The 19,208-nt window shown below is 27.2% G+C and overlaps 1 protein-coding gene across 2 annotated transcripts in view; it reads right to left on the bottom strand.

The window, feature by feature from the left end:
* LOC135962060 (uncharacterized) overlaps positions 1-19,208 on the bottom strand; it is a 586,654-nt gene that overhangs the window by 56,449 nt on the left and 510,997 nt on the right. The window lies entirely within an intron of this gene.

Here is a 19,208-nt window from a genome sequence, read left to right as displayed (position 1 = left end):
ACTTTATAACTTTATAACTTTATAACTTTATAACTTTATAACTTTATAACTTTATAACTTTATAACTTTATAACTTTATAACTTTATAACTTTATAACTTTATAACTTTATAACTTTATAACTTTATAACTTTATAACTTTATAACTTTATAATATTGTTATTTTCGATCTCTGGCTTAAAGCTCTGAAAAGTTTCTTAAAGCCAAAAGGTCATATTCAAAACACTACAGCAATCCTTATGTTTAAATTTGATATTTCTGGCTTTTAAAATTTTAAATAAAACAAAAACATATTTTTCCTTATTTTTGCAAAAAATCGTCTATGATTTTTTTAATTTCTAAAATATTTTTAAAAGAATTTACAATTTCCTACATTTTGATATATAATCAGGCCAGTCACAAATTTTGTTGGGAAGGGTTTCAATTCCGTAGTTTTTATTCCGATTTTCTATATTTCTGATTTTAATTTGACAGCGTTTTTTATATTAAAACAAAAGTGAAGTTTTTGATACAGAATTTCAGAAAAATTAAATATCAATTTCACTTTGAAAACTTAACATTCCGAACGAAATTTTCGTTTTACTTTTTCTGCAGAAACGAAATATCGAATTAATTCCACTATCGATTGTAATGGAATTCTGTGACAGGACTGAATATGTCTAATTTATCTTTTCCACTCTAGTCTCATTAATGACTTCAAAATATATAACTCGCATTAATTAGCTTTATCTTGTAGTTTTCTACAATGCATGGTAATGCAGTGGTCGGTAATGCAGTGACAAAAAATATATTACAAATCGACAAGATTCAGCAAATTTTCTGCATGTTATTGATGACAAATCAATGAATTTGACTAGTGAGAAGGATACAGTAGACATATTTTATATCAATGTAAAGGAAATTATGTCTTCTTTTCAAAAATACATATATACAAATATTAAGAAATAAAAAATTCCTAAAATATTTTTTGCAAAAATAAGGAAATAACATTTTTTTTGCTGATTTTTTTGAGAATTAAAATTTTTAAAATGCAGAATGTTTCACCCCTTAACTACGAGAATTTATATAACCATGATTAGAATTTAAAAACTTAATTCTTATTTATCTAACTAATTTAAAATTTTCTCCACAAACAACTTAACATAATTGCCAGCAAATTATATTCCACAGTTTTATCTATTGCGTACAAACAGCATTTAAAAATAAATTGAAAAAAATAGACACAAGAAGTAGTAGAAAAAGTAGTAAGAAACAAATGTTACACAACATTTTCAACAAATCTTAAGCACAAGTAATAAATGTCAACATTTTGTAGTCAACGTTTTGCGATTTTACTCAAGTCTAACTATGGCTCTAAAACAAGCAAATCAAAGCTTAACATAAAGTTAAAGGCGCATCTGCCAGCGCTCAAAAAGCGTGCTAGAAAAAATAACAGCAGACAAAAAATATAGAAAAATATTGCAAATTTCAAATCAAATGAACGAAAGACTAAACTCATGTGCTACAAGTCATAAAAATCGTGACTTTAAAAGTTCAACAACATTTTTGAGCGTTAGAAAAAGAAGTAACCCAACAACAACGTTTCCAAGTCCGCAAATATTTAGTGGAACTAAAAACAAACCCTTTTTTTGTTTAGTTATAAACAAAAACAATAAGTAAGAGTGTTATATTTCGGCTGGAACGAATCTTGTGTACCTACCATCTATATGTGTTTATACATAAGGGGGTAGGATCAATTATGGACCGATCCTTACCGATATTGCCCATTTTCAATACTAAACGGAGAGTATTTGATAGCTAGCTCCTTTAGTTTGAGCCCTACGTGTTATCAACAGACAGACAGATAGACGGACATATCAAGATCGTCTTAGAATCTTATGAGGACCCAGAAAATATATACTAATGCGGTTCCGCGACATAAATTTTGATGTGTTACAAACAGAATGACAGAATCAATATACCCCCATCTTTTTTGATGGTGGGTATAAAAAAAGTGTTAAGTAGTATTAAAAACTTCTATTATAAAAAAAAGACAAAAATCTTTTATATCGCCACAAAATTCATTTGATCTAGAAACGTGCTTGACGTTAAATTACAACAACAAATAACTTTGTTTTAAATTATTCTGAGTTATTGTCAGTTATAGAAAAATTCAATTTTGTTGTTGTTCAACTAAAACGGATGTCTATGTTTAACAAAATAATTATTTAAGAAATTGCGTTAACGTTTCCATTAACAAAATGACGTTTAGATTGTTTTTTTGTTTGGATTTATTTACAATTGTTTCTATTTTTATAGTTTTGTTGTATGAATTTAATTAGCTTTGAATTTAATGATGCTTAAATGCCGTTACAAGTGACTAAACTTTTGTTAAAGGTGTTTGTGGAAAATAATGGAAACAAAATTTAGCAGAGTATTTAATATAATCAATGAAACATTTTAGGTACAAGCTGTTATAAAGTCATAAAGTTATAAAGTTATAATGTTATAAAGTTATAAAGTTATAAAGTTATAAAGTTATAAAGTTATAAAGTTATAAAGTTATAAAGTTATAAAGTTATAAAGTTATAAAGTTATAAAGTTATAAAGTTATAAAGTTATAAAGTTATAAAGTTATAAAGTTATAAAGTTATAAAGTTATAAAGTTATAAAGTTATAAAGTTATAAAGTTATAAAGTTATAAAGTTATAAAGTTATAAAGTTATAAAGTTATAAAGTTATAAAGTTATAAAGTTATAAAGTTATAAAGTTATAAAGTTATAAAGTTATAAAGTTATAAAGTTATAAAGTTATAAAGTTATAAAGTTATAAAGTTATAAAGTTATAAAGTTATAAAGTTATAAAGTTATAAAGTTATAAAGTTATAATGTTATAAAGTTATAAAGTTATAAAGTTATAAAGTTATAAAGTTATAAAGTTATAAAGTTATAAAGTTATAAAGTTATAAAGTTATAAAGTTATAAAGTTATAAAGTTATAAAGTTATAAAGTTATAAAGTTATAAAGTTATAAAGTTATAAAGTTATAAAGTTATAAAGTTATAAAGTTATAAAGTTATAAAGTTATAAAGTTATAAAGTTATAAAGTTATAAAGTTATAAAGTTATAAAGTTATAAAGTTATAAAGTTATAAAGTTATAAAGTTATAAAGTTATAAAGTTATAAAGTTATAAAGTTATAAAGTTATAAAGTTATAAAGTTATAAAGTTATAAAGTTATAAAGTTATAAAGTTATAAAGTTATAAAGTTATAAAGTTATAAAGTTATAAAGTTATAAAGTTATAAAGTTATAAAGTTATAAAGTTATAAAGTTATAAAGTTATAAAGTTATAAAGTTATAAAGTTATAAAGTTATAAAGTTATAAAGTTATAAAGTTATAAAGTTATAAAGTTATAAAGTTATAAAGTTATAAAGTTATAAAGTTATAAAGTTATAAAGTTATAAAGTTATAAAGTTATAAAGTTATAAAGTTATAAAGTTATAAAGTTATAAAGTTATAAAGTTATAAAGTTATAAAGTTATAAAGTTATAAAGTTATAAAGTTATAAAGTTATAAAGTTATAAAGTTATAAAGTTATAAAGTTATAAAGTTATAAAGTTATAAAGTTATAAAGTTATAAAATCTGGTTTAATTTATTTGTCCTTATTTTTGTAAAAAATCTTCTATGAATTTTAAAATTATTTTAAATTTTTAAAAAGAAGACACACTGTCCTTTACATTGATATATAATATATCTAACTTGTATTTTCTACAAGTCTCATTAATGCCTTCAAAATACATAACTCGCATTAATTAGCTTTAACTTGTATTTTCCTCCAATGCATGGTAATGCAGTAATCGGCAATGCAGTGACAAAAAATATATTACAAATCGATAAGATTCAGCAAATTTTCTGTATGTTATTGATTTGGAATCCATGAATTTGACTAGTGGCAAGGATAAAGTAGACATATTATATATCAATGTAAAGGAAATTGTGTCTTCTTTTCAAAAATGTATAACATTTTTAGGAGTTAAAAAGTTCATAGAATATTTTTTGCAAAAATAAGGAAATACAAATTTTATCTATTTTTTTTGGAATATTTAAATTTTTAAAATGCCTTATATTATCTATTAAACAGCCCACAATTACCAAAAAAAAACTATACAAAAATCCCAAAAATGGGATTTTTATTGGGTGTAAGACTTAAAAAATTGGGTAAAGACTTAAAAATGCGAGATTTTTTCTCAATTTTTTTGCTTTTATTTTGACAATGATGTTTTTATATTTTCGAAATAGTTTACAGATGATAACTTTAAGCCTTTTTCCAAACATTTTTTTAGTTTAAGTTATTTTGACTTTTTGACAATCCTTCTTTTAAAAAACAAAAAGATTTGTTTATTATTATTTTTTTTTATTTCATAAGTTTCTTTATTATTCTTTTTAACTAATTTTTTTCTTGCTATAAAAGCTGCTGTTGTAGTTTAATGTTTAATATTTTTTTTATTTTATTTTTTGATTCATTACAAACATTTTTTGTTTAATGTAACATACGTTTTGTTGCTTTTCCTTTCAATCTAAACTGGCTTTTAGCAGCAACAACTACAACAACAACAAAAGTAACAAATCTTGGCAAAGTAGCAAATCTGGTTGTTTGTTGGCTGAAAAATTTTGCAATAAACGAAAGTTGTTTCTTTATTTTTATTTATTTATTTACTTGGTTGTGTTTTTTTGTTGTTGTTAAGTTACAGTGGTCTCCTTTAAATTAATGTTTTGTTGTTGTTGTTATTGCTGTTGCCTTGTTTTTGTTTGTAAGCGTTTTTGCTTACAAGAGTTGGCGTTTAACTTCAAATCTCGTATGTTGTAGACCAGTTTTGATAGTTTACAATTAGTCTGTCATGATTTGTTTTTCTACGTTTATATACAGTAGAGTAGATTTGTTAGATTTGTGCAGATTTTTAATGATTTTATTTAAATTTTTGCATAAAATTATAATTAAAATATTTGAAATTATATAGAAACTGTACAAGTTTCTTCAGATACGCAAGATTGGAATTCAATATAAAGCATAGATTTTTCATTAATTTTATTTATTTTAATTAAGCTTGAGGTCACTTTTTTATATAAATAAAATTAATAATAAACAAGTAAGAGAGCTATATTCGGCTATTGCCGAATCTTTTATACCCTTCACCAAATTATACTTTAAAATAAAAATTTTAAATATTTTTAGGTAAACAAAAATTAAATATTTTTTCCAGTTGTTTTTTAAATTTTTTTTTTAAATTTTATAATTTTTTTTCTAATTTTAAAATTTTTTTTTTAATATGAAAAAAAAAATTCGGGTTAAAAAATATTTTTTCCGATTTTGACCCATTGTAGGTCCAACTTACTATGGTCTTATATACGTCGTTGCACAGGTCTTTGAAATATCTATCATTAGATATCCATATTGTCTATAATAATGATTTAGTAATCCAGATATGGGTCAAAAATAGGTCAAAAATCGAGGTTGTCCTGCTTTTTTCCTTATATCTCAACCATTTGTGGACCGATTTTAAATAGCAACCGAGCCGGAAGAATTTCGGAGATATTGATGTATCATTCGTGTATGTAAGTTATTTGGGGGCTTCAGAAAGTTGATTTCAACACACAGACGGACATGGCTATATCGACTCCGCTATCTATAACGATTCAGAATATATACTTTGTGGGGTCGCAAATGAAAAATGTAGAAATTACAAACGGAATGACAAACTTATATATACCCTTGCCACTCATGGTGAAGGGTATAAAAAGGTCGACATTACCATAATGCATAGATTTTTCTTTAGATTGCTATGTTTGTTATTGAATCATAAAGTATACAGGATAGGGTTATATATGGAAGAGCAAGCAAAGAGGAAAAATTGACTCCACGGATTTGCTGACACATACGCTCTTTTAACGAAATTTTCTTCTTCAATTCACTGCTTGTGAGCTTGTTTTCATAGGACTTTTACATTAAATAACCCCCTAACAGGAAATCTAATAGTTTTTAATCACACGATCTAGGGGACAAATTCCGATCACCGAAACAAGAAGGTACACGATCAGGAAATGTATCAGGCAAATTCAAATCTTACGTGAATTTTGTCATCAACTTTATGGCTGCGAAATTTCATTTAGTTCAGAACTGTGACATTCTTAAAAGTTCCTTTTATAATTGACCAATAGACTTCATCGGCCTCAATACTGCACACTTATTTAAGTGTCCCTGGCATACTGATAACTGACTAAGTCAGGCCAAAATATCATTTCTTTAATAAGAGATATTACAAATTGTAATAGAGCCTTTTAAAATATATTTCTCTATAAAACATTTTCTTAGAAATAAAAGAACTTTCCTTAACCCAAATTTAAAACTCCTTTTTTCAATATAATTTCCCACAATTTATATAATAAACAAAAACAAATCTTTAAGACTTTTTTTTTTTTAAAAAAATGTATTTAAATTTGTTATAAACAATTGTCATTTGGCCTTTGGTGGTAATAAAGTTGTTATTGTGATTTTGTTTATAAAAGTTTCAATTAAATATTTTTCATTCGCTTTTAATGCTGTTGTGTATCATTATTTAGGGCTTTTCCCATGACAATTTAACATTTCTTAATATAATGTTGTCTTTTTTGCACTCTTTTGCTGTTTTTTTTTTGAAACCAAAAGTTTTCCTTTGCAACCTTTTGTTCAACTTTTTGCAGTTTGCCTTCGCTATTATGGCTCTTAGCTTAAAAACAAAATGAACAGTGAAAAAAACGACATAATAAAATAAAAATAAAAACAAAAACAAAAAAAAAACCTTAAGATTAAGCAATAATTGCTTTAGTAATATAATTTTTTGCGCTCAACTTTTTTTTATAAGAAAAATAAAGAAAAAAAATTGCAGTTTAAAAAAAAGGAAATGAAATGAAAACTTTAAAACAACTACTATTTTGTCATAGTGTTTTTGTTTTAAATAACGTTTCTTTTCAATTGTTGTTTATTATTTTTTTTCATTTTATTTGTGGGAGCCTTAATAAATTTTTTGACAAACAATAATACGAATATTTACAAATACTAAAACATATGAAGACTTAGCTAAAGTGTTGTTTGTTTTGATCAAATTATTTGTGTTAAAAAACAAAACAAAGAAAAAAAAACAACAATAAAAGAAAATTGAAAACAGACTGTAAAGAAAAACTAAACAACAACAAAGAGTGTGAATTTGTTATCAAAAACAAAGACAATAACAACAATAAGAAATCATATGTCGAAAACAAAAGATTTAAGCAATAAACTTGTTTTAAGAGAGTGTGTGTGACTGTGCAAATTTGATTTTCTAGAAAATTTTAAATTTTCTAAACTTTATTAACAATTCCAGCAGTTCTAAAAGACTATTCCAAACTAGTGATTTTATCTATTATTTAGGGTGACAACTAGTTACAGAACTAGCTATGTGCCTAGTTATTTTATCACGTGAATGTCCTAAACAGGAGGTCTGATAGCTACATAACTAGTTATTTAAACATGTACGAGTGCTAATTTTCCAATAACCGATTGCTTGTAAATAAACCTTCCTACGATAATACTCCAATTGATTACTTCTGATGGTTAAAATAACTAATTTCTAAACAGCAGTTCATAATAAACGTTTAAAGTGACTACACTCTAGATTACTTAGAGACACTTAAGTGACGATTAACTTCACGCTAGATTATCTGGGATGTATAATGCAACCAATTAACTTCTCTCTGCACTATAAAGAACACATACATGTCAAATTACTCAATATATTGCGAGAAACTTTAAAATTTTTAGCAAACATTTCTTCATTATAAATTTATTTAAAGTATTGGTGATTGTTAGCAATGGCTTTTTTTCTCATCATTCTTAGATTCTGAGTAAAAGGAACTGCTCATCTATTGAGGCCAAGAACAATTAAAGCCAATTTCAGATACTCTGTTCTGAAGTAAAGTGTATCCCAGAGAGAACGTTCTACATCGATTGAAACAAGTATTAAGATTTCATGTTTGGCCGCATATTCTGGGCGTTTTTCGGCCAATGCTCGCATCAAACGAATCAGGTTGTGATGGTCTGATTCGGTGCAAAAAATATTTTCTTAGCGTTGAAGCAGCATTTCACACATGACAAATATTTGACGAAAAAGAAGTAACCACTAAATAAAATACATTTGAATTCAATTTTTTATTTCAAAAACTTATTTTACTTAGGATGATTCAAAACAAAAAATTTAGTTTTATTTTATTTGATGCTGTTTGATTTTACAAAACACTTCAAACAAATTTGTACTAAAAAGAAGTGGTTACGCTTTTTTGAGCTAATATTTGCCATGTGTGACCCTACCTTTAATTGGCACAAAATTTGACATTTTCGAAGCAAAAAAAAAATTTGTTCAATAACTAAGTGACAAAAAATGACAGACTTGTACCCTTCAAAATGACATATACATTAGTGTGTCCCAAAAAAAGTATTTTTTTCTTATTTTCATGGATGCTCAAGCATAATTTGAAAGCTTATAGGGTAGAGTATTTTTGAGATTTTTTTCAGATTTTTCGGAAGTGGTTTAGAGGTCGCTCAAATCGAGTTTTTGCCAAAAATCGGGTTTGTCGGCCATTTTTTGAGTTTTATTCATAAGTTTGTCCATGCTTTATTCTTGTGTGCAAAAATTTTTAGTTTTTGTAATGAATTGGCTCATTAAGGTGCCCTACATTACAATTTTTCGAAATTTGTCCATAAATTTTGTAAATAAAGCTTTATAACTTTTAAAATTTTTATGAAAATGTAAAAAACTAATAATGCAGTTTGAAAGATCAATTAATTCTTAATAATTTAGAGGCAAAAATCTGAATAAAATCTGAAAAATACTTTACCCTATAAGCTTTCAAATTATGCTTGAGCCCCAACAAACATTTTTTTTGGGATACGCTAATATACATACGTTATTAAAGACAAAAACCGCGTTGTTTATTTCATTCGTTAGTTTTCTAAAGGATTTGTACATGTCTACTGTAACCATTTCAACATTTTTACATGTATTTTGAATTTCAGCAGCTGAAATTATTTATATAATATAGTAAAATTACGACTCACATGATTGTATCAATCATATATATGATTGCAGTAAATAAGTATGTGTTTGTGACAACCATTTTTATGAAGAAGGATTTCTCGGCTTAAGGAATTCATAATCTGAGAACAACATATTATGATATAATGATTCATCATGAACATGATTGCCATAATCATATATTTATTAACTACAATCATATATATTATTGCGAAAATCATGAGAGCCCTAATTTTATCATATTATGATTACCACAATCATATAAATAATTACAGTGACCATATAATATTAATAAAAAACTTATAAAAATTTTGAAATGGTTACAGTAAACATATATACCTATATTTTTTCTCTGAGTGCCGCCTTTATATTTCAGAATGTTCAAAATTATGTTTATGATGATTACACATATTTTTAATAAAAACCAATTATTTTAATAACGTTATAACGTTATTAACAAAGTCTGGCATTTTACTTGTCTAACCATTTAAATACTTTTATGACAACTGTGTGAATCTTTAAAATGTTTTGGCAATTTAAAATAGTTATAAACGTAGATACGTAAGTAAGTTTTTAAGATTTACTATATAAATTTTATAATCAATTAACCATAAATTATTGGCCTGTCGATCATAAGACATCAGTCACTGTCTAGCTGAGCTTTGTTTTAAGCATTTAAACGTTTAAAGTTTTTAGCAGAATGTCAAGAGTTCAATTTGAAAATGGCATTTAGTTTGAAATAAGAAACACAAACCATATTCGTACTGGTAGACACAAAAATTACATAAGCAAACTAAAATGATCAGGCTAAAATACTTACTTACCTACAGATATTTAAGTGTACATTACGATTTTACATTTATCACGTAAATTAATGTTTTTTAGTCAGCTAATAGCTTTTAAAACTTATGCATGTAGGTGTTAATGGTTGTCATAAATATAGTTTGCAAAAATTTATTAATAAAATAAAAATAAATCATACAAATCAAATAAAATTACAAGCTAAATGTGTAATAAATGAAGGTTTTGTGTACAAAAAACAAAAAAACATGGGATAAGAGTTTCTAGTTTAAATTTTAAATGATTTGTTTTTAAAAGAATCTATATATCAAAAACTGAGCGCAGTATGTTATATCATAAGTTATATAAGGCTTAAGAAAACACCCTTTAGATAGATTTATTCATTTATGAAATTGATGAGTTGTATAAATGTTAAAATCAGTGAAATCATTTTCAAATTACTATTTATACAAACACGTCAATATATTTAATATGTAAATATCCAAAACATTATGAAATTATATCAAGCACTTGCTGTCATTTAGTGTTTTTTTTGTTATTTTATTAACATTTTGTTTCTTCAGGTGTAATGATTAATTGTCAACTCTTACTTTCTTTAAGATTGATGATAATGATGTCATATTGTTGTTGATTTCATATATTTTTATATTTCTACTCTTTTATTTATCTTCAAACAAAGCCAATTATTTATGATACATTTCGAAAATTAAAGTAAAAATCATAAAATAAAATGTAAAAAAAAAACTTAAATCTATATAATTAGAGAAAATTATAGATAAAAATGAAAGTTTAATAAAAACCGAAAGATGGATACATACACGCAAAACTATAAAAGTTTTCAAAACGAAAATAATTGTAAACTTAAACACATGATAATGACAATGAAATTACAAAATTATTAACATATGTTGTATTGTACATGTAAAATTATTTAATAAATTTTGCGGCATTAAAAATCAAAGACGTGACAAATAAAAATGCTGTAAAAATATCCATAAATATTTTCTTTTAAGAGGAAGAGATTTTCTTGGTTTGTGTTAAGCCATAATTTTGCAATATTTTTTTTTGTTTGAAAATCATAAGAAAAATTTAGTAATACTGGTAATTTTATTATTGCCTATAAAAGTAATTTGGCTAAATTGTCGTTGACATTTCTAGTATCAGCCAATTTTAATATGAAATGCATTTTTTTATTGGCCTAAAATTTATTTATTTGTAATAGTTCTAAGAATACCTTGATATATAAATATAGACACTTAGATCTAGTTTCTGGGATTAAGATGATCTACATTCTTCGTTTAAACCTTGATTAAACTAAAACTTGTGTTTCTCACTTATTGTTTATTTACTATATAATCTAGGTTTAACTGAGCATCACTGGCGAGTTAAACCAAAGTATGAAATGCCAAAGCACAAAGTGATGAAAATTTAAATAAACAATTCAGCACAGCAGCAAAATTTAAAGTATTGCCATATTTATATGAAACATTTTGAGGAATGCTCATTGTTATTTGACTGAAAAGTATGGCAATGCTAACAAAACTGACAGTTGACGTAATCTATTAGTGAGAAACACAATTATTGGCAAGGCGAATTTATACAAGGTGGTGTCAGTTCTACAAAAACAACAATTGGTCTTAACATATGTCAAAAAACAAAAATGAAAAATTAAACAAATATGTATTAAAACTTAATATACTGTAGATAATTGAATAGTGAGGGCTTTACTTATTTATGTAAAAAATAAATATTTTGTTAATAAGCTTAGAATATGTAGATATTTAAATATAAAAACAAGCTTTAACATCTGTTAGAACCAAAAAGTGAAAAAAAAGTAATCAGCTGATTGAATGACTCCACCTTGTATAAATTCGCCTTGATCATTGGTTAAAGTCCGCATAAATATGTTTCAGATCTAACTTACCAGCGTGTTAAGCTACGTTTAACTAACAAGAAAGAAACTAGCTATTAGTAGACTAAAATGAATTGTCTGCTCCGCTACGAATGTCCTCTTCACATGTATATATTGGGCGTATGACTTAACAATGGGAGATATTTTAAAATGTTTAGCTTTAGTTTGAAATATTTGTAAAATATAAATTAGTTCAAAGTATTGAACATTCTTAGCTGTGACCTTTTCCATCATTCTAGCCACATATGGATTCCGCTCCAAAATAACTAATCATCTTTTGAAGTTAAGAACAAATCAAGCCAATTTTGGATACTCTGTTCTAAGGTGCAGCCTATCCCAGAGAGTGTTCTGTATTGATCGAAACATATTGTATTAAGAAGGGGCAAGGTTTGGACTATAACGCGGATGAGGAAAAAATTCCCAACCATTCTTTTAAAATAGTTTTTATAAGGCCTAGTATTGTCATGATGAAATATTACGGTTTCATATCTGGCCGCATATTCTGGACGTTTTTCAGCCAATGCTCGATTCAAACGAATCATTTGCGTCCGGTACAAGTTCCCTGAAATAGTCTGTTTAGATTTCAGCACCACATAATAGATAGGACCCTTTTGCTCCCACCAAATAGAGAGCATTACCTTAGCGTCATAGATATTTGGCTTTGGTATCGATTCGGCTGGTTGGCCAGGCTTCGAAAACGATCTCTTATACTTCAGGTTATGATTCGGTGCAAAAATGATTTTCTTTTATGGCGTTCAAGCAGCATTTCAGACAAACAAAATCGTCTTTCAAGGTCTCTCTGCTTCATTTTTCCTGCTTTTGGATGAAATCAGCTGCTTTACAAACTCTCCCAATGATTATGCAAGGCCTTGTTTAGTTTGACAACAATCTTCATGGAGTAATGTCTCCAATACTTCGTCTTCAAACATTTTTGGCTGGCTTGCAAGATCATTTCAACACTTTTGCGAGCAACAGGATTAATCCAAAAGCAGGGAAATTGGGTACTATATGAATTGAAGCCGAGAGACCTTGAAAGACGATTTTGCATGTCCGAAATCATCCTTGAACGCTTTAAAAGAAAATAATTTTTGCATCGAATCATTACTTGTGATGAAAAATGGATCCATTACGAATCTACATCAAAGCCAAATATCCATGCTCTAATTATTATCTGTATTTGGTGGAGGTCCTATCTATTATGAGCATTGGAAAACGTCCTGAGATGAAACCTTAATTTTACATCATGACAACGCTCGTCTACATGTTGCACTAACTGTTAAAAACTATTTCGAATGAAGTGGTTGGGAAGTTTTTCCCCACCCGCTTTATAGTCCAGACCATGCCCCGTCCGTCTACTATTTGTATCGATCGATGCAGAAGGCTCTTTCAGAGATACGATTCACTTAAGAACAGACTATCCGAAATTGGCTTGATTTGTTCTTCGCTTCAGAAGATGAGCAGTTTTTTTCCTCGGAATCCACAATGTCTAATACTGTTTCAAATGTTTTACCCAAAACTATGGGTAAATGGAATACAAAAACTATATTTTACTGAATTTTTTTTCACCATTCAATTTTTCTGATAATATTTCGAAATTTCAAAAAAAAAAATATGGATGTAATAAAATCTATAATGATTTTCCTTTATAATAATACCAAAAATAATAAAGAAAAGTTAAATTTTTATACAAATTTGTTAAATTTATTAAAATATTTTACAAAATAATAGTATTTATTAGTTAAATGTTATAAATAGAAAAAAATGTGGACTAAAATCTTTAATGATTTTCATACATAATCCCACAATTTGAAAAGAAAATCTATTTAGATGTTGATATTAGTTCATATTGTATGCAATTTCTTAAAAAAATTATCAAAATCGATCAAATTTTATATTTATTTTTGAGATACTTATGCCAAACTTTTTCTATAGTTTTTCTTTTTCTATTATTTAATGTCTAACCAAAAATCTCTTTATATTGATTTAAAATTACTTTAATTTCTATATAAAATAAATATGTATGTATTCAAATCTGTTTCTGTTTAGCGCCAAATTTGAAATATTGATTTATTACCCACTAGATGGCGTTTATTTTTTGTGGCCGCATAATTAAGAAAGTGGCCATTAACTTTGTTGAATTTTTATTGAAAACTTTTGCCAAATGAAAACTAAAATCAAAAATAAAAAAACGTGTTTATTTTATTCAGTTGGTGGACAAAACTTCATAAATACAATATAGACAACCTCAATGACTTTTGTTGCTGTTAAATGTTTGAATGAAGTCTTTTGGCATAAAAACAAATATTATTTACCAATTTAGCAGTTTCAGGCGGTGCGAACGTGTGTGTTTTGTTTGTCAATTATGGACATAAAAAATTTAAAATAAAAAAAAATACGCATTAAACAGCAAACCACAGTTGTCTGTCTATCCGTCCGTCCGTCCCGTATAAATAAATAAATAAATAAATAAATACACATGTTTATTAAGCCATGTTTTGTTTTGTTGCTAATGTTTTAACTGGAAACCTAACGGTAATTAATGCAATTGGCCTATACAGTATGGTTTTGTCAAAACCAAAAACATTTTTTTAATAATTTTAAAGGTAAACGTTTGCTTTTCCTAACGAACGAACGAACCAACCAACCGACATGTATTGAGTATTAAGGTCTTCTTGCATTTTATTTCTTTATTTTTTGTGATTTTGGTGTCAAGAATACTTTACAAGAAATCAACTAAACAAATTAAATGGGTCAATGCTTTTGTATACCAAAAATCGAAACAAAAAAATAATAAAACCATTAAATTAGTTATTAATATGTTTCAATAATTTTCTTTGATTTTGGCTTCTTACAAATAATACCTTGAAAATCCCTTACTAACATCATGTAAATTATACTTTTTGCTTGTTTGCATTTATCATTTTTAATATTTTATCATTAAGATCTTACAAGTTCTCAGTTTTTTGTGTCTGCTTTAATTAGTTCTTATTAATATTCTTAATGTTAAACGTTTATTCAGTTTTTTGTTTTTTGTTTTATTTATTTCAAGATTTTTATTGCTGAATAATTGCTTTATTAGTTTCACTTAAATTATACATTTAATTATGGCGCTTTATTATGCAACAATGTTTTAATAAGATTTTTATTTTTTTGAAATGTTGTTTGCATTTGTGCAAAATAAAAAAAAACGTTGAGGTTTTAAATGTCATATACAAAAAATATGCATTAAAATTAATGTTTCATCGTTATTTGCACTGTTTGTAATTAATAATTTAAGTGTTGAAAATTGTAAATTATTAATGGAGATGTTGTGTGTAAATCAATGGTCGACACTCTTAGACGCCGGGGGCAGAACATAATACTAATGTCCAGGAAGTTCTCAAAAATTATAAAATATGAAATGGAAATCACAATTAACAGGGAAAGAAAGTGGACCTAACATGTTATTATAACATTTGTTCCGTAATCTTTGTATGCCGACCACTAATGTTTCAGAATATTGAAGACAAAATATTGAAATAAATTATGGATTATAAAGGATGTCCTAAAATAATCGCAGGATTTGAATTTGCCGCAATTAGGCAGTAAATTAAACAGTTTGAGAGCTGATACTCAATACAAACGGAGCACTACACGAGAGAACAATGAGTTTACGTTGCAACGTAAACTCATTGTTCTCTCGTGTTGTTGAACAATATTTCAAAAATAATGAAAGCTCGAAAATTACGTACATAGAGAAAACAGATTCGTAGTAGCAACCCAATTTGGTCCCAATCGAATGATAAAGAGTTTTTCGGTTCTATCAACAGAAAGTCAATGGATAAAGAAGAATTTCGGTTGAAGCAACCAAAGTTTTATTACCATTTTTAATATTTTGTAACCACAACCATAAAATTCGGTCGATTGACAATAAATTCGGTTGCTACTATGAATCTGTTTCTCTGTGTCCAAAATAGGGTCCGAATATCGAGTTAACTTCGTCAACTGTGAACAAAGTAATTGTAAAAACTGGGGAGGGAGATTGGATCAAATGGTATTGCCGTGCCAAATTTTAAGATGCTCTCTACAGATTTACTTCTATCAGCTTTCAATCAATTGTCAAGAGAATGTTTAAGAAGTGAGTTGATTTTATGGATAATTGAACATGAATAAGTGGATGCTGATTTTTCGAGCATAATCATGACATATGAGAAGCCGCAGAACAAAAGGTACTTTTTCGAATTGTTTTACAAATTGTTTTTTTTTGGTATTTTTATAATATTTGGGTTTAAATCTTCCAGAAAAAAAATTTCGCAAAATTTTTAAATTTTCAAAAAAGTACCTTTTGTTCTGCGGCTACTCATATAATAACTTATATGTCATTTTGAAGGGTACATATCTGTCATATATTCTCACTTAGTTATTGAACAACAACGTTTTTTTTTTTGCTTCGAAAATGTTGAATTTTGTGCGAGAAGTTTTGCTTTACTTCTTTAATTTGAAAAAGAGAGGCGCTGAAGCCCACCAATTGCACTCCAAAGCTTCTGGTGAATGTGTTCCATCGGTTTCAACGTGCGAGAGATGGAAGTGGTTATTTTTACACGGAAGACAAAAATCACCCAGGACAGCCAAACAAGTTTGAAGACCATGAATTGAAGCCATTACTCCATGAAGATTGTTGTCAAACTCAATAAGAGCTTGTAAAATCATTGGGAGCTACTCAATCAGCAATTTCAAAACATTTGTGAGCAGCAGCATTCATCCAAAAGCTGGGAAATTGGATACCATACGAATTGAAGCCTAGAAACCTTGAAAGACGATTTTGCATGTCCGAAATGATGCTTGAACGCTATAAAAGAAAATCATTTTGGCATGCGATGAAAAATGGATTCATTACTGATAACCCGAAGCGGAAGATATCGTATGTGAAGCCCGGCCAACCAGCCGAATCGACACCAAAGACAAATATCCGAGGCGCTAAGGTAACTGGTGGGAGCAAAAGGTTCCTATCTACTATTAGCTGCTGAAATCTGGTCATACCATCACAAGCAACATGTATACAATGCTACTGATTCGTTTGAAACGAGCATTGGACGAAAAACGATTCGAATATGCGGTCTAGTAACCAGAGATCGAAAATAACTCGTCCATATACCAAAAAACCCAAATTGTGATTTATATTTTTGTGATAAAAATAAATCATACATTTGTTCTTGTTCTTCATAACTGTTACTTTCTCTTTTATTTATATACAATAACATATTATTAGTAATTTTTAACAAATTATGGAAATAATATGATAAGTATGAAGTAATGAAGTCTGAGTAATAGAAATGAAAATTTTTTTTTAAATTGTTATTAATCTTTTGATAAATTTTATTACCCATATGCATAAACAGTTTATAAATTTATCAAAGGTTTATGAAACAAAATTTCCATACAAAATCTGTTTCATAAACCTTTGATAAATTTATAAACTGTTTATGTATATGGGGGTATACATTTAAGCGTTGATTTGCATCAAATGCATCATTTTTCATGTTCGCAAATAAAAGTAACAAGCTACCTTTACGAAAAAAAATAAGTTATAAATCACTCATTCAGATTATTTGTGTTTGTTTCTTTTCGGTTTCTCTCAACCCGAAACCTAAAATGTTCTCGAATAAATCATTCTCTCAGTTATATATCACAAAAAAATATTTTTAAATGGCTGCGAAGGAGAATTTACCATTGAAATGAAAGTGAACCCGGTATTTTCGGTCTCTGCTAGCAACATTGCACATTTCTTCTTCTAAAATTAGGCTATTCAAGAGACATAGGAATTTTGACTAATAAACACAGATTTTTTTCTTATACTTTGCATATTTAAGAACTTCTTAAAAGTCAAATTCTTTAAATAAAATATTGGAAACTTTTTTTTGGTAAAATTCTCTATTTTTTAACTACATTAAAAACCTTAGCTTTTTATTTATTTACTCTACTTTATAGATTATTAGCTAGGTGACGTTTTTTGCTGGATTACTTTAGTTATTTTTAAGGAAATCTTTTAAGTTTTTTGTGATATTGACCATGAATTTATTATATGGATAATATGACCCTCATAATAAAACATGCATTAAATAACCATCAACCTTTAAAGTAATGAAAATAAATGCCAAAATTAATTTATGAAAATCACGAAGGTTTTTTTATTTGCTGCTGTGTTTTTTTATTGTAACAAATTGTCAAGGTTTGATTGTTTAAGGTTTAGGGAAAGTATTTTAGTTAAACTACAATAAATGTAATGTTTAAAACAAATACATAATAATAACATTCTTAAACATTAAAACCTTTATCCATAAATTCATTTTAAATTTATTTCCACACAAACATATCTCAAGCTTGCTACAATTTATTTTAAGACTCCTTAAAATATATATTAAAATATATATGTGTGTGTAAAACACACTCTTGTGCAAAATACATATGTGAATTTAATGAAATTCATCTAGCATGTTGGTTATTGTTCTAAGCAGTTTGGTATTGAAAATCTTTTAAATCGCTTCAGTATTAAAAAAGTTATGAAAATAAAAAATCGAAAATTATTTGTTTTCTCAACGAAAACAGTTTCTACATTGTTACAGTTGCTTAAAACATTTTCTTTTCTAAAATTAAATGTTGTTCTATTGCAAGCTCTCATTTCTAATCGTTTTAAAATATGATTTAATTCCAATTAGCTACATATATATGCCCGCCTGTGTAAAACACCCCAGCAGTTATGCAAGTAATCGATGTATCACTTATACGGGGCTGTCAAAGAATCCAATCATTGTCGGAATCGGTTTTGAAATCGTCAGAAAAAGTACATTGGTCTCGTGAAATCGAAAGTTATCGGCTTTATATTCGACCTAGAATTAAATTCTTTATCGATTAAACAAAAAATTACATTTGATTTCATAAGTCAAATGTACCTTTTTAGTCGTTTTCAAAACCGATTCCGACAATGATTGGATTCTATGACAACCCCGATAGACAGTAATTGTGTTTAATGTGTGATCACTTGGATGACACCAATTTATATATTTTGGGGTCATTTGACACGTATGTGCTCTTTGTAGTGTAGGGAGAAGTCAATAGGTTACTTTATACATCCCAAGTAATCTAGCGTGGAGTCAATTGTCATTTAAGTGTCTCTAAGTAATCTAGAGTGTGCATTTATTTGTACTGCACTTTAAAAAGTAGTTATTTTATTCACCAGAAGTAATCTATTGGAGAGTTGTCGGCGGAAGGATTGTTTACAAGCAATGGGTTATTGGATTGTCTATGAGATGTCTCTTTAACTGACAATTTGAGGTCAATTAGCATCCCTACATGTTAAAATAACTGGTTATGTAGCTGATCAAGTAGCCAATTATGTAGCTAACAAGGTAACTGACTAAATGCAACCTTTATAT

This window comes from Calliphora vicina, chromosome 5 (genome assembly GCF_958450345.1).
Source record: "Calliphora vicina chromosome 5, idCalVici1.1, whole genome shotgun sequence".
Classification (NCBI taxonomy): Eukaryota; Metazoa; Arthropoda; class Insecta; order Diptera; family Calliphoridae; genus Calliphora; species Calliphora vicina.
The sequence above is the reverse complement of the archived record's forward strand: the minus strand, read 5'-3'. Positions and strand labels throughout refer to the sequence as shown.